Source organism: Scyliorhinus canicula, chromosome 11 (genome assembly GCF_902713615.1).
Source record: "Scyliorhinus canicula chromosome 11, sScyCan1.1, whole genome shotgun sequence".
NCBI classification, from domain to species: Eukaryota; Metazoa; Chordata; class Chondrichthyes; order Carcharhiniformes; family Scyliorhinidae; genus Scyliorhinus; species Scyliorhinus canicula.
The window spans coordinates 52,915,119-52,931,955 of record NC_052156.1 but is presented as its reverse complement, the minus strand read 5'-3'; the positions used below and the strand labels follow the sequence as shown (position 1 = coordinate 52,931,955).

Genomic DNA, 16,837 nt, shown 5'->3' with positions numbered 1-16,837 from the left:
GGGAGGGAGAGAGAAAGGAGGGGGGTAAAAGGGGGGGGAATGCCACATGTCTGCAGGAGATATTGCCTGAGTGGGAGATGTGGGTGACCCTCAAGCTCACAGAGATCAGGGCACCCTTTCAAAATGGCACCCCGATCTCTGAGGAGTCACCTTCGCCAGCGAGGTTAGCTTCCCGCTGCTGAAAGAATTTCTAAGTGTGGGCTGGATCAGGAAGAAACTCCTCAAGGCCTAAAAATGTGACAAGTGTGGGTAAATACTGATCTGGATCTCACCCAAAATTCCGGCGTTAAACACCGCCAAAGCCGCCCAAGATGACACTTGGAAATGTTTTGGCTGAACCGTGCCTGCAAGAAGTTAGGAATCAGTTGTGGGGAGCGATACAGGGTCAAATCACCCTGGCAGATGGTGGAATTTAAATTTAATTACCTATGAATTGATTGTCTTATAATCCATCTGGTTCACAAATGTTCTTCAGGAAAGAGAACATTCCCTGGTCTGGCCGACATGTGACTCCAGGTCACAGCAATGTGATTGACTCTTAAATGCCCTGTAAAATGGCCGAGCAAGCCACTCAGTTTTATCCAACCACTACGAAGAACACAAACAGGAATCCAACCAGATGGACCACCCAGCATTGACCAAGGCAGCGAAAATGAGAATGACAAGCCCAGCTACCTGTTTGTGGAAAGGGTACCAATCAAGCAGGCTGTTTTATCCTGGATGGTGTCTAGTTTCCTGAGTATAGTTTGAGATGCAATCATCCAGGCAAGGGAAGAGAATTCCATCACACTCCTGACATGGAAACATAGAAGATAGGAGCAGGCTATTCGGCCCTTTGAGCCTGCTCCGCCATTCATCACGATCATGGCTGATTGCCCAACTCAGGAGCCTAAACCTGCTCTCTCCCCATAAAGCTTGATCCCATTCGCCTCAAGTGTCATATCTAGTCATCTCTTGAATGTATTCAATGTCTTAGCCTCAACTAAGACATTGTGATAATTAATTCCATATGATCACCACTCTTGGGTGAAGAAATGTCTTCTCATCTCTGTCCTAAATGGTCTACCCCGAATCCTCAAACTGTGACCCCTGTTCTGGACACACCCTTCCTGTATCCACCTTATCTAGTCCTGCTAGAATTTTGTAAGTCTCTATGAGATCCCCCCTCATTTATCTGAACTCCAGCGAAATCAATCCTAACCTAGTCAATCTTTCCTCATCCGTCAGTCCCGTCATCCCCGGAATCAGTCTGGTAAACCTTCACTTTTATGCCAGACAAGTATAAACAGTTGTTGCAGATCCTCCTTGCATTCCTTGAATGTTTGCCATTGCCTATCCACTGTCATCCCTTCAAGTAACTCTCCCCAATCTATCAAGGCCAACTAATGCCTCATAGCTTCATAGTTTCCTTTATTAAGATTCTGCACACTAGTCTCTGAATCAACTACTTCGCTCTCCATCTTGATAAAAAAGTCTATCATTTTATGATCGCTCATCCCCAAAGGGTCACACACAGCCAGATTGGTAATGATTCCCTTCTCATTACACAGTACCCAGTCTAAGATGGCCTGCTCTCTAGTTGGTTCCTCCACATATTGGTCACGAAAACCATCCCATACACACTCCAGGAATTCCTCCTCTACGTTACTGTGGCTAATTTGATTTGCCGAATATATGTGCAGATTAAAATCACCCATGGTCACAGATGTTCCCTTATCACATGCATCTCTAATTTCCTGTTTAATACCATTCCCAACATCACCACTGCAGTTTGGGCATCTATATATTACACCCACTAGTGATTTTTGCCCTTGGTATTTCTCAACTCTATTCATACAGCCTCCACATTGTCAGAGCTAATATCCTTTCTCATTATTGTGTTAATTTCCTCTTTAACCAGCAATGCCACTCCACCACCTTTTCTTTTTTGCCTGTCCTTCCTAAATACTGAATAACGTGGGACATTTAATTGCCATCCCTGGTCACTTTACAATCTCCGTAATCCCAATTATATCGTACCCGTTTGTGCCTTACGGATGGTGGAAAGGCTCCGGGGAGTAAGGGATAGAACTACTCTTTGCAGAACTCCCAGCCTCTGACCTGTTCTTGTAGCCACAGTATTTATATAGCTAGTCCAGTCCGGTCAATGATAAACTCAGGATGTTGATACGGGATTTTGAATGGGGGAAGCCAGTTTTGAACTCTGCACCATCATGCTGCACTAGCAAAATAAAATCTGCTCGGGTAATATAATCCACTTCAAAAGAACAAATTAAAACAATCAAATTGGTTTAAAGATTAGCAATGAGATCAAGCTGTAAGCCAGGAATGAGATTTAAAAAGTGAATACTCAGCTAAACAGAATGCGACTGGTTATTCTGATATAAATCATCATGCTAATCTTCCCACAGATTCTTCAAAACTTTTTTCCTTTACTTTTAAATTGAGCACCGAGAAGAAGAGAAACTTAATTTACAAACGGCAATGAGTACACACATCAGAGAGTTTGGGATTGCACAGCGCTTTCAGAACTCTTTCCAAAGCTGGAGTGCATATTCCTGCACCTGCTTGAATTGGCAATAAAATGCAGCCCCACCTGTCACTTAAATGAAAAACTAGTGACCCTGCTGGCATGCGAGATGGCTCAAACAAGATGCTTAACTGTACACAAAGTTAAGAAAAAGCCAGTCAATCCTGGTATCTCGAATGAATTAAACCACAGGGCTCAAATTCTCCACAGATGCACATGCTTTGATTGTGGATGTCAAGTTCTTAGAACAGACAAGCATGGAGAGGCTGGATAATCAGCAGAAAATCAAACGTACATTAACACTTTAGATCATGCAAGAAATTGCAGTGACGGTAGTGCATTCCTGCATTTCATGCCACAAGAATTAAGGGGTACTTGCTCACAAATCTGGCAGCTCTAACTCTACATTGTTTTCACAATCTTGTGAACAAACAGCACTGCATCATAGTAACTATTAAAAGTAAGAGTAAAAGGAGGATAAATATGTTTCAGGTAGATTGAAAAGCACAAACAAAACCTGCATCGAATGATCAAAAAAATAGACTGAAATGGAAAATAATCCTTGAGGCATTGCAAGCTCACTGACAGGCTGCACTCAGCGAGGCCCTTCAGCCACTCAATCCCACCCTTCCACAGGAGCAATCTTACCATCTATCCAGTACAATATTGAGTTGCTTATTAAGGTGTCTGGCATCAAACGACCTTCCTGCCATTATTTGTTTACTGTGCAAATGAATGCTTAGACACTAGGTAATACAATGTCCTTTTACTTTTAGGATTTAGGTTTAAATTCAGCCCAGACTAATGTGACAAAATTCTACACTGCTCATTGCTGTAAGAGCACAAAAGCAATAAGCTCAGATATACGAACATACAAGTTAGGAACAGGAATAGGCCACTTGGCCCCGCTCCGCCATTCAAGTCAATTCTTCCACAAGAGGAAACATCCTCTCCACATCAACCCTGTCAAGTCCTCTCAGGATCTTATATGTTTCAATCAAGTCCCCCTTCACTCTTCTAAACTACAGTGGATACAAGCCTAGCCTGTCTAACCTTTCCTCATAAGACAACCTGTCCATCTCTGGTATAATAAAGCTTATCTGACCTACTTCCAATGCATTATCATTCCATAAATAAGGAAGGGAGGGTTTAAACTAGTATGGCAGTAGGGGCGGGAACTGGAGTAGCAGGCCAAGAAGCATAGAGATTGGGGAAGAGCTTGAGACTAAGACAAATACAGCAAAGAGGAAGAGCAGGCAGAGGGAAGTCACTGATCTCAATGGGTGTGGAGGTTTGGAGTATGTTTGTTTCAAAGCAAATATAACAGGTAAAATTGATGAACTTAGGCCTTGGATTAATGTGGGGAATTATGATATTGTTGTGATTACAGAGGCATGGTAAAGGAGGGGCAGGACTGGCAGCTTAACGTTCTGAGAGATTGAGTTTTAGACGAGATAGAGGGGATAGCAGAAAAGGTGGGGGAGTTGCATTACTGGTTAGGGAACATATGACAGCTGTGATGACAGAGGATATCTTGGAGGGATCCTGCAGTGAGGCATTATGGGTAAAGCTCACAAATAGGAAGGGTGCAATCACAATGTTAGGGTTGTCTTTTAGGCCTCCCAACAGCCAGTGGGATACAGAGGAACCGACATGTAGTGAGATTCTGGAAAGATGTGAAAATAGCAGGGTTGTTGTGGTGGGTGATTTTAATTTCCCCATATTGACTGGGGCTCCCTTAGCGCCAAAGGTTCGGATGGAGAGCAATTTGTTAGGTGTGTCCAAGAGGGTTTTTTTAAAATATTGTGTTGATAGTTCAACCATGGAGGGGGCCTTTCCGGACCTAGTATTTGGGCATGAGCCAGGCCAGGTGCCCAAAGTTTCAGTAGGGGTACATTTTGGGAATAGTGATCATAATTCCGTAGGTTTTTGAAAACTTATAGATAAGGACAAGAGTGGTCATCGAGTGAGGGTGCTAAATTGGGGGAAAGCTAACTACAAAAGATTTCGGCAAAACAGAGAATTGGGAGCTGTTTGAGGGTAAATCCACTTTTGATATATGGGAGTCTTTTAAAGACCAATTGATTAGTGCGAAAATGAAGGACAGAAATGGCAGGATTAGGGAACCAACGATGACAGGGGAAATTACGAGTCGAAAAGAAAAAAGCATACATAAGGTCTAGGCAACTAAAAACAGACGGGGCTTTTGAAGAATATAGGGAAACTCAAACGGGGAGTTAGGAGGGCTAAAAGAGGCCATGAAATGTCATTGACAAGCAGGGTCAAGGAAAATCCCAAGGCCTTTGATACATATATAAGGAGCAAGAGGGTAGCTAGGGAAAGAGTAGACCCACTAAAGGACAAAAGAGGGAAGTTATGCGTCGAGTCAGAGGAAGTGGGTGAGATCCTTAATGAGTACTTTGCATCAGTATTCACCCAGGAGAGGGACATGGTTGGATGTTGAGGTTAGGGATGGATGTGTGGAAACTCTCGGTCATGTCAGCATAATGAAGGAGGAAGTGTTGGATACCTTAAAATGCATTAAGGTAGACAAGTCCCTTGCGTCAGATGGGATATACCCCAGGTTACTGTGGGAGACAAGAGAGGAAATAATTGGGGCCTTAACAGATATCTTTGCATCATCTTTGACCACAAGCGAGATTCCACAGGATTGGAGAATAGCCAATGTTGTCCCTTTGTTTAAGAAGGGAAGCAGGGATAATCCTGGTAATTATAGGCTGGTTAGCCTGACATCAGTGGTGGGAAAGCTGTTGGAGAAGATACTGAGGGACAGGATTTATTCACATTTGGAAGCGAATGGACGTTAGTGAAAGGCAACATGATTTTGTGCGGGGAAGTCACATCTTACCAACTTGATGAGATGACAATTAATTTTTTGAAAAATATTTATATTCTCCTTTTTCACAATTTTTCTCCTGAATTTACACCCAACAACAATCAATAACCAACAACAAATATCTCAAACCCCATAACAGTAACAACGATCCCATCCTCCCACCATGCCCAGACATGAGCCCGCATGTTAACATAAACAAATGACAAAGAAAGAAAAAAGGAATCAGGGATTACCCATAGCCATCTTCAACATACACAGCCCCCACCCCCCCCCACCCTTCCCCCCCCCAACTAATGTTCGATGTTATCCAGTTCTTGAAAGTGCATAATAAATAGTGCCCATGACTTGTAGAACCCCTCCGAGCTTCCCCTCAGTTCGAACTGAACCTTCTCAAGGGTCAAGTATTCCAACAGGTCCCCTCGCCACGCCAGGGCACAGGGTGGAGTGGCCGCTCTCCATCCCAGCAGGATCCGCCTTCGGGCGATCAATGAGGCGAAGGCTATGATATCTGCCTCCGCACCCGTTTCCAACCCTGGCTGATCTAACACCCCGAATATGGCCTCCCGGAGACCCGGGTCCAGCTTCACATGCACCACCTTGGAAATTATCCTAAACACCTCCTTCCAGTACTCCCCAAGCTTTGGACAGGACCAAAACATATGAACGTGATTAGCAGCCACCCCCCCCCCCCCTCCCCAACGTTCACACACATCTTCTACCCCTTCAAAGAATCGGTTATCAAAATTAATTGATGAGGGAACGGCTGTGAAAGGACTTTAGTAAGGCGTTCGACAAGGTCCCTCATGGTAGACTAGTACAAAAGGTAAAGCCGCATGGGATTCTAGGTGTGCTAGCTAGATGGATAAAGAACTGGCTTGTCAACAGGAGACAGAGTAACAGTGAAAGGGAGTTTTTTCAAAATGGAGCAGTGTTCTACAAGGATCAGTGCTGGGACCACGGAGAGTGGCTCCGTGGATACTGTCCCCGTCCCTGAGCACAGAGCTGTGGGTTCAAGTCCTACCCCAGGCGGGGAGGTTCATAACTTGACTCAACCTATATTCCCTTGACACTAATAGGTTCTATGCCTACTCTCTCTACGAACAATAGTTATTTGTAATATATATATGTGTATTATAAATAAATGATCTGGAGGAAAACGTAGATGGTCTGATTTGCAAGTTTGCAGATGACACTAAGATAGGCAGAGTTGCAGAAAGTGAAAGGAACTGTCGGAAAATACAACAGAATATAGATAGTTGGTTATATGGAGAGTTGGGCAGAGAAATGACAGGTAAAGTTCAATCCCGACAAATGCAAGGTGATGCATTTTGGAAGATCAAATTCAGGTGTGAATTATACAATAAATGGCAGAATCCTGAGGAGCATTGAAATACAGAGGGATCTGGGAGTTCAGGTCCATAGTTCCATGAAAGTGGTATTGCAGGTGGATTAGGTGGTCCAGACGCCATACAGCATGCTTGCCTTCAAAAGCCGGCATATTGAGTACAAGAGTTGGCAGGTCATGTTACAGTTGTATCAAACTTTAGTCAGGCCACAGTTGGAATATTGCGTGCAGTTCTGGTTGCCACAGTACTAGAAGACTGTGGATGATTTGGAAAGAGTGCAAAGAAATTTACCAGGATGTTGCCTGGTCTGGAGGGTATTAGCTATGAGGAGAGATTGAATAAGCTCTGATTGTTTACGTTGGAAAGATGGAATCTGAGGGAAGATACCCTCCCCTTGAATTACTCCCTGTGTCATGTAAGGGTCCTTTTAAGGAAAGTGTGTTTTATGAAATGGCTGCAGTTATGTCATTGTGTGGGTGTAGCTGGGCTGCGATTCTGTCCTTTACTTCCGATTTGAGCTGGAAGCTGCTTTGTCGCTCTGACCTTTTTGGTTTTGTTTTCAGTTGGGAGCAACATTCAAACAAAGAAGCTGTATTTTTGGTCTCTCTCTCTGCATGCTAAAGAATGTCTCCAGACCACTTGATAACTTCAAAATAATACCTGTTGTCTGTAAGGAATTCAAACCTACTGTTTTTATAGAAAGAGGGTGTTTGGCATATGGATGTTGTGAGGAAAGTTATTAAGGGTTACCTATAGTGTACTGTATCTTTGGGGGGGGGGGGGTATTTGTGTTGGTAGTTGATAAGATGTTTACTGTGTGTTTATAAAATGTTAACTGGATTCATAGAATAAACATTATTTTGTTTAAAAATACCCAAGATTTCTGTTGCATAACACCTCGAAAGTGGGCCCTTGTGCTCCCCATAACCAAAATCTATTAAAAGTTGTAGGTCAGGTGAACTCCATGATATGGTGTTCTCTAAACCCCGGCCCAGAACACCTGTATCACAGTGCCATGGTCAGATTGCTCATCCACCCTGCAGCCCCCATTCTCATCCAAACAAGTTGAGAGTACCTCAAACTCATTAGACAATTGGAGAGGCTGACACTCCTGCCCTCTGAGTCCCCTTACCTACCTCACCTGCTGTCAAACTCTCCATTCTCAGTGATCAAATCAGAGAACCCTATCCCGCGACGCTATGACTCCTCCCGGTACAAAGCTTTCCCCTCCCAAATGTGTCGCAGTGACTGCAGTTCAGCCTCCAGCTCAATGACTCTGACCTGAAGCTCCTCAAAACTCAAAGATTTATTGCAGACGTGATTGTCCTGGAATACACTGACATCCAGGAGCTTCCACGTGCTGCAGCCTTGACACATCACCTGTCCTGCCATTCTTAATGTGCTTTAATTATATTATTCACTTAGGGCGGCATCAAGGCACAGTGGTAGCACTGTTGCCTCATGGTGCCGCGGACCCGGGTTCGATCCCGGCCCCAGGTCATTGTCCATGTGGAGTTTGCACATTCTCCCCGTGTCTGCGCGGGTCTTAGCCCCACAACCCAAATGTGTGCTCGGTAGGTGGACTGGCCACATTAAATTGCCCACTAATTGGGGGGAAAAAATTACATGAAAAATCGTTATATTATTCACTTAATTGTGTTGCTTTTTATATATTTTAGTAAATTTACCACCAGTTTGTATACCATCTTAAACCTTAGGGCTGGAACAGACTTGCCCACTCACCAGATACTCACCAAACAGCTCGCTCCTTTCCCTGAAACAGAGTAAGAACTAATTCCTTACAGGGTAAGAGAGGTAGAAAAATCAAAGGGAAATGAACACATCTTTGCTTCTCTCACTTTAAACTCCCCTACTCACCAAACTCTCAGGAATGCACTCAGTTCCTCAGCTGCACTCACTTGGAGACTCTCAATCCAATTAGAGTCAGAGAGTTATAAGAGTCATACAGCACAGGAGGGGCCATTCAGCCTATTGAGTCTGTGCTAGTCAAATACCACCACCTAACTATTCTAATCCTATTTCCCAGCACATGACCCATAACTTTATAAGCCTTGGGATCGCAAGTGCATATCTAAATACATCTTAAATGTTATGAGGGTCTCTGCCTCCACCACCCTTTCAGGCAGCGAGTTCTAAACTCCCACCACCCTCTGGGTAGAAAAGTCTTTCCTCACATCCCCTCTAAACTTCCGGCCCCTTATATTAAATCTATGGCTCCTGGTCATTGATCCCTCCACCAAGGGGAAAAGTTTGTTCGCCTTTACTCGATCTACACCCCTCATCATTTTGTACATCATAATAATGTCCCCCCTCAGTCTCCTCTGCCCCCAGGAAAACAATCCAAATCTATCCAACCTCTCTTCATAACTAAAACGCTCCAGCCCAGGCAGCATCCTGGTAAAACTCCTCTGCACCCTTTCCAGAGATATTACATCCCTCCTATAATGTGGATTCCAGAAATGTACACCAGGGCAGTACGGTAGCATTGTGGATAGCGCAATCGCTTCACAGCTCCAGGGTCCCAGGTTCGATTCCGGCTTGGGTCACTGTCTGTGCGGAGTCTGCACATCCTCCCCGTGTGTGCGTGGGTTTCCTCCGGGTGCTCCGGTTTCCTCCCACAGTCCAAAGATGTGCGGATTAGGTGGATTGGCCCTGATAAATTGCCCTTAGTGTCCAAAATTGCCCTTCGTGTTGGGTGGGGTTACTGAGTTATGGGGATAGGGTGGAGGTGTTGACCTTGGGTAGGGGGCTCTTTCCAAGAGCCGGTGCAGACTCGATGGGCCGAATGGCCTCCTTCTGCACTGTAAATTCTATGTTCTATGTTCTATACTCCATCCGACATAGGCCCACTACTATCAGAAATAGGCTCACAATAAAAAGCAAACTATGATTCAGCACTAAAATGGCAATCTCACTTAAAGGCCAAAATGACAACTTTAGTAGGGAAGGGTAAATGCATGTGACAGTTCTATTGAGGATGAAGGTTAAGTGCCAATAAAGGAACCTTTGCTCTATACCCATCGTAATTGCAGAAATTACTCAGGCATGCCTACGGCCAATTGATTGGTCACTTGCTCTAACTCAGTTGTGATCCAAACAATAAAAGCAAAATCCTGCGGATGCTGGAATCTGAAACAAAAACAGAAAATGCTGGGAAAACTCAGCAGATCTGGCAACATCTGTTGAGAAACAAAATAGAGCTAACTCTCAAAGCGTTTACCCTATTTTCTCTCTCCACAGATGCTGCCAGATCTGCTGAGTTTTTCCAGCATTTTCTGCTATTGTTTCTGATCTAACCAAGTGTGTCAGGCTAGTCTGATGCCTGTTCAAATATAACTGAACCATTAAATAACATGCATATTTTGCAAATCCCAATGTAATGCTACTAATCTCAGTGTTGATAATGCAGCTTGAATTCACTTTCCCACCCAACCTTTAGCATTTTTTTCTTGCTTGTGATGTTGCGAAGTTTGTACAATTCAGAATTGCACAATATGTAATCAATAATGATAAACAAATCAAACATACCTTTCAAAGACTTCGGCATGAAATCAGTTTAACTTCTTTAACTCATACTGGAAACAGAGCCAAAGTTTGGATTATTTAACATAAGGGAAGGAATTATTATTGAATTCAACTAAGGGAAACATTTGTTCTCTCTTGCCGTAAATCTAGCAAGTCATTCAATATGAATCAGTAAAGGTGAAGCAGAATGTAAGGCCGGGCGGGCGGGGAAGAGAGGGGGGAGAGAGGGAATTTCCGGTCCCATAATTTCTAATAGAATCATAAATATATGAAATCACTGTGTACTGATGGTAGAATATGTCAAAACAGCCATTATTCATTATATTAATAACTAATAATTACAATGATTAGCAGGCAAAGTGCATCAATTTTACTACAGCAAAAACCCCATATTGTAGTTGAGAGCAAAACAGGATAAGCAACTATACCAAACTCAAATGCCTCTTGATTGTTACCCTACTATCTGCTGGGGCAGCAATTATTAAATTCTCATATTCTAACATATGCTCTACAACTCCAGGATGTCTTACATTTCAAAAAGCACCATGAAGAAACAACTCAGTCAAATCATGTTTCACACACATCTGATGCTGGTTTAATCGTTTTACTAATATTCTCAACCATAATGTGAAATGTGAGATTCAATGGCCAAAATATTGCTCTCTCAACAACAGTGAAGTAAACAGCGTTTGCCATTAATTTAGTGCAAATGCCACAGCAGCAGATACTCGAATAAATGTGGAAATCAAGAAGTTATCAAAATACATCATTCTGCAATTAGCTTTTAGAAAATTGTGTTTTTCTGTCTGGCTCTCCATGCCAATGCCTGGAGTAAAGTTCATGGACTTGTACACTAAGTACAAAGTTAACTCACCACTGAAAGTTAGCAAAAGTAATTTTTGGGGGAGATGTCCATTACTTCTACCGTTTCACAATTCAACATAAAATTCAGAGCTACTGGGCGCAATTCAGCAGCCTTGCAACGCCCGACTTGATGTCAGGACAAGGCCTTTGCATCTCGCAAGAGGCCTGCATCGAGATTCGCAACACTCAAAACATCTCGCAAGATTCCTTTGAGATGGCACCTCAGGGGGTATCGCTGGGGAGTTGTGGCAGCCTTGGCACTGCTGGCCTAGCACTTTGGCACTACCAGCCTGGCACTATGGCAATGCGACCCTGGCGCTTCCAGGATGCCTGGGTGGCACTGCCATAGGTCGGGCCCGGGGAGTGAGGCCCTGTCCATAAAGAAGTGGGGAAGGCTCAAAGGCCACAGAAGAGGTAAGTTGGGTGAAGTGGAGGATCCTGAAGCCGCAGTGGCGCAGAGGATGGGTTGAAAGATATGGGTTAGCTCCAGTGCAGGAAATGACTTAGTCCTCGACAGGGAGTTCCTCACCGAGGCCAAAAAATATGGCAAATATCGGGGTCTTTTCTGCACTGCAGGGGGCAAGAAACAACCCGCTAAATGTGCTGTTCAGCGGACTTTAACTTGAGTCTACTGAATCGCTCCCAACTATTTTCGTCCAAAATGGATGATTGCACGCATTGAAACCCATCTGCCACAATTTTGCTCACTCACTTACTATAATTATTTGCCAAGTGTTAATTACTGCCAATCAATCTCTCCAGTACGGCAAATAAAGTATTTCAAGTCTTATGAGTAATTCCTTCCTGTTTTAATTGTTGCTGGAGATTTGAAAAACATAAATTTTTAAAAGTTTTACTTTTTGTCTCTGTGTTCTCTCTAGTTATTTATCTTTCCCAACATGATTTTGACTTTGAATTCATCCATTTGTTTCCTTCTCTCGAACTGCACAATCCATCAATCTGATTGGTTCAGGAGATACGCAGTTACTTGCCTGGTTCTCACAGATCCCAGATGACCTGTAGAGGGGACAGAGTTATTTTCGCTTTGCACTCGCTGCAACGTGCTCCATAAAAAATATATTGTGAATTAAACAGGCATGAGCAAATCTAAGTTGTGGCATCCTACCTTTTCACCAATGTGTTCTTTCATCAAGGGCATATTAGCATAGAATCTTAAGCAGAAACAATTACAAAGTATCACTTGAAAGAAAGGTGACAAGCACATCATTGCTCTTTGGCTGATTATAGAATACCTCTGGAGGCAATTAAAATCCCTGGCCCCAGTCTCCACCATTACCCCTTCACCCCAGACCTACCTGAAGATGGTCTGAGAAATGAACTTTGGTAGTGAGGGGGTGGGGGGGGGGGGGGGGGGGGGGGAAAGAGAGAGAGACCAGGACTATAAAAATATAGTTTTATGGCAACTGCTGTATTAAAGCTTGCAGTACACATCTACTGCGTTGAAAATGCTTAATAATCTGACAGTACTGCTGAGAATGATCCATCTCCTTCAGATCAAAGTGTCTCAAAGTGATTTAAAATGTCAGAGTGATTAATGGGTTAGCCGGAGAATCTGATGTCATCCGTACCTACATTTCCCTTTGAACTTGAAAATCATGAAAATGGCCAATAGAATAAACTGATTATCACAGTGAAGTGCTGTCACCCTAGAATGCAGCAACAGTTCTGACTGAAGCTGTGAGTTAAAAGGATTACTATAAGTAGAAAATGTTATCTTGGTAATTTGTCATACTCCAAATAATTATATCAAAGTATGGACTTGTTTGAATAAATAGACCCATTATCTAATGAAAGCACACTAGATGACTTTTTGCAACCCTCCACGTTAGATTATACGACCTAACTTTTAAACATTACACTTAGATGAACCAGGCAATTTTGTTACAGCATTAGTTATGTCACATCGTAAGCAACTATTGTATCTGGCTATTGGATAATAGATCATAGAGTCATATTCAGAGTACAGCACAAAAAGAGGCCCTTCGGCCCACCATGACTGTGCTGGCCATCAAGCACCCTATCTATTCTAATCCCATTTTTCAGCACTTGGCTCAGAGCCTTGTATGCTACGGCATTTCAAGTGCTCATCTAAATGCTTCTTAAATGCTGCGAGGGGTCCTGCCTCCACCACCCTTTCAGGCAGTAAATTCCAGATCCCCACCACACTCTGGCTGAAAATCCCCTCTAAAATCTCCTGCCCCTTAAATCTATGCCCCTGGTTATTGACCCCTAAACTAAGGGGGAAAAGTTCATTCCTATCTACCCTATCCATGTCACTCATAATTTTATACACCCGAAACTGTCATAACTTTTAAAGTAAAAATGGAAACCAGCCAATTAGCATCAGCTTATTCATCCAATGTCTGATGGATTCAACAGCAACCACTGTTTTCCATTTCCAATTTTCATTGAGGGGTGGGCAATGAAAATGCTCGCGTCCCATGAAAGGATTTAAAAACTTGGCACCTTCCATTCCCCAACTAATTTTGTCGCATATCCTTCTTGAGTCATTTTTTCAGCTGATTCTTCTCATGTAGCAAGCAAAGCATTGCTCTCAAATCAGCGCGATCACCATTGGTACCTTTGTGTGAGTCTATGTACATATATGATGTCCATCCATGCGCATCCCATTCATTCGAAGGAACAAACTCCCCCACCTCCAGTAATAGCAACAGAAGGCAAGAAAACAATGGACATAAGAAAGTATGGCCAATTTAGGAAGCAAATCCCTTGATACCATTGATTAATAAAAATCCACCCATCTCCGCCTTTAAAGATTTCAATTGACCTAGCATCTGGGAGAGAATTTCATGTTTCCACTCCTGTTTATGTGAAGAAGTGGTTTCTGACATTAGCCCGTAATGGCCCAGCTCTAACTTTAATGTCATGCTCCCTTATTTTTGATGCTCTTACCAGAGGAAATAGATTGTCTCTATCTAACATACTGAATTCCTGAACAATTTTGAACACCACAATTAGATTACCTCTCAGCTATCTTAGCTCAAGGGAATACAACCCAGGTTTATGGATCCTATCCAATTTAGACCTTTCAGGCCCAGTAAATATACAGTGTAACCCCACTGAGGCAAATGCATCCTGAGATGCAATGAACAAAATTGAGTGTAGTACTCTGGATGGGGATCTAATCCTAGCTCTATATAACTTAAGTGCATCTGCCACCCCTTCAGGTTCCTTTTACTTTAAGTCAAATCTAATGTTCATTGACCACCTTGTGTTCCTGTTCACTAGATTTTCTGGACACCGAAATTCACTTTGTCAATAACAAAAAAAAACACATCTTAAAAAAATGTAACCACATCCCAAGAGAAAACCCAGGCATGGAATTCCTGACCATATCATCGTGATGCAAGAGTCCAACTCCATCATTAAGCAATCTGTATTTGTCATCTGGCAGCTGGCACAGGGGCAATCGGGGACAAGGGCAGCATGGTAGGACAGTAGTTAACACTGTTGCTTCACAGCACCAGGGACCTTCGTTCGATTCCTGGCTCGGATCACTGTTTGTGCAGAGTCTGCATGTTCTCCCCGTGCCTGCGTGGGTTTCATCCGGGTTTCCTCCCACATGTCCCAAAAGATGTGCTTGTTAGGTAAATTGGAATTTCTAAATTCTCCCTCAGTGTTCCCGAACAGACGCCATACTGTGGCGACTAGAGGATTTTCACATGAACTTCAGTGCAGTGTTATTGTAAGCCTACTTGTGACACTGATAAACATTAAAGATTATTATTAATGCTGTGGAGACTTGGAAGTAGAATATAGGGAGTCGTCAAGAAAGTGGAGAAGTCGGACCTCAAAGGTAGCGATCTCAGGATTACTACCAGTGCCATGTGCTAGTCAGAGTAGAAATAGCAGGATATATCAGATTAATTTGTGGCTGAAGAGATGGTGTGAGGGAGGAGGGGTAGGAGGAGAAAGAGGAAAGGCTGGAAAGTCACAAAAGGAAACGATGTAGGAGGTGGGGGGCCAACCTCCCACCCCCCTCACCGATCACAAAGCAAACAGCCGAAGTCGATGGGGGGGGAAAGTAAAGGGGGTGTGGGGGGGTGGGTTGGAGTGGGGCGTGGAGGAAGGGACCACAGGCCGAGCTAGAGGGCGGCGAAATGTATATATAGTAAATTAAAGGAAGGACAGGAGAAACCTTTCTATACAAATAAAAAAAATTAACGCTGTAAAAAATGTATATAACTGTTTATAAAAGTGGAAAATGGCAATAAAAAGATTTTTTTTTTAAATTAGGAGAGGGGAATGAATATGCAATGAGACCTGGGTGTCCTCGTACACCAGTCACTGAAGGTAAGCATGCAGGTGTAGCAGGTGGTAAAGAAGGCGAATGGTATGTTGGCTTTCATTGCGAGAGGATTCGAGTCGAGGAGCAGGGATGTCTTGCTGCAATTATACAGTGCATTGGTGAGGCCACACCTGAAATATTGTGTTCAGTTTTGGTCTCCTTATCTGTGGAAGGATGTTCTTGAGAGAGTGCAGCAAAGGTTTTTAAAATTTTAAAAATTTATTTGAGAGATGTGGGCATCACTGGTTAAGCCAGCATTTATTGCCCGTCCCTTGTTGCCCTTCAGAAGGTGGTGGTGAGTTGCCTTTTTGAACCGCTGCAGTCCATGAGGTGTTGGTAGACTCACTGCGTTATTCGGGAGTGAATTTCAGGATGTTGCACCAGCGAAAGTAAAGGAGCGGCGATGTATTTCCAAGTCAGGGTGGTGAGTGACTTGGTGGGGAGCCTTCAGGCAGTGGGGTTCCCAGGTATCTGCCGCTCTAGTCCTTCTAGACCAGGGGTGGGCAAACTTTTCCGTGCAAGGGCCACATTCAGAAATTCACAATTTTAAAGGGCCGCATAGTATATTAAGTAAAATAATTACTTCACCCGGTTATGATTCTGGGTGCCTCATATAGAACATAGAACAGTACAGCACAGAACAGGCCCTTCGGCCCTCGATGTTGTGCCGAGCAATGATCATCCTACTCAAGTCAACGTATCCACCCTATACCAGTAAGTAACCCAACAGCCCCCCCCCCCCCCCCCCCCATTAACATTTTTAAAAAAAAATTTTTTTTTTAATGACTTGGTGGGTCGCATAAAGACCTTTGGCAGGCCGCAGTTTGCCCACCCCTGTTCTAGACGGTAGTGTTCGTGGGTTTGGAAGGTGTTGTCGAAGAAACCTTGGTGAGTTACTGCACTGCATATTGTAGATGGTACACACTGCTGCCACTGTTCGTCGGTGGTGGAGGGTTTGAATGTTTGCAGAAGGGGGTGCAATCAAGCGGGTTGCTTTGTCCTGGATGGTGTCAAGCTTTGTAATAATAATAATAATCGCTTATTGTCACAAGTAGACTTCAATGAAGTTACTGTGAAAAGCCCCTTTTTGAGTGTTGTTGGAGCTGCAGTCATCCAGGCAAGTGGAGAGTATTCCATTACACTCCTGCCTTGTGCCTTGCAGATGGTAGACAGGCTTTGGGGGGTCAGGTGGTGAGTTACTCACCATAGGATTCTTAGCCTTTGACCTGCCCTGGTAGCCACAGTATTAATACGGCTATTCCAGTTCAGTTTCTGAGCAATGGTCATTCCAGAATGTTAATTGTGAGGATTCAGTGATGGGAACGCCACTGAATGTCATGGGTCAGTGGTTAAATTCTCTCTTG

At 43.5% G+C, this 16,837-nt stretch overlaps 1 protein-coding gene and 1 long non-coding RNA gene across 4 annotated transcripts in view; both read right to left on the bottom strand.

Annotated features, from left to right (window-relative positions):
• slc25a26 (solute carrier family 25 member 26) overlaps window positions 1-16,837 on the bottom strand; it is a 287,293-nt gene that overhangs the window by 129,307 nt on the left and 141,149 nt on the right. The window lies entirely within an intron of this gene.
• LOC119973087 lies at window positions 11,985-12,323 on the bottom strand. Its single transcript, XR_005462232.1, has 2 exons — window positions 12,270-12,323; window positions 11,985-12,160 (listed from the first exon to the last, which is right to left on the bottom strand). It is a non-coding gene; the product is annotated as an uncharacterized LOC119973087 (long non-coding RNA).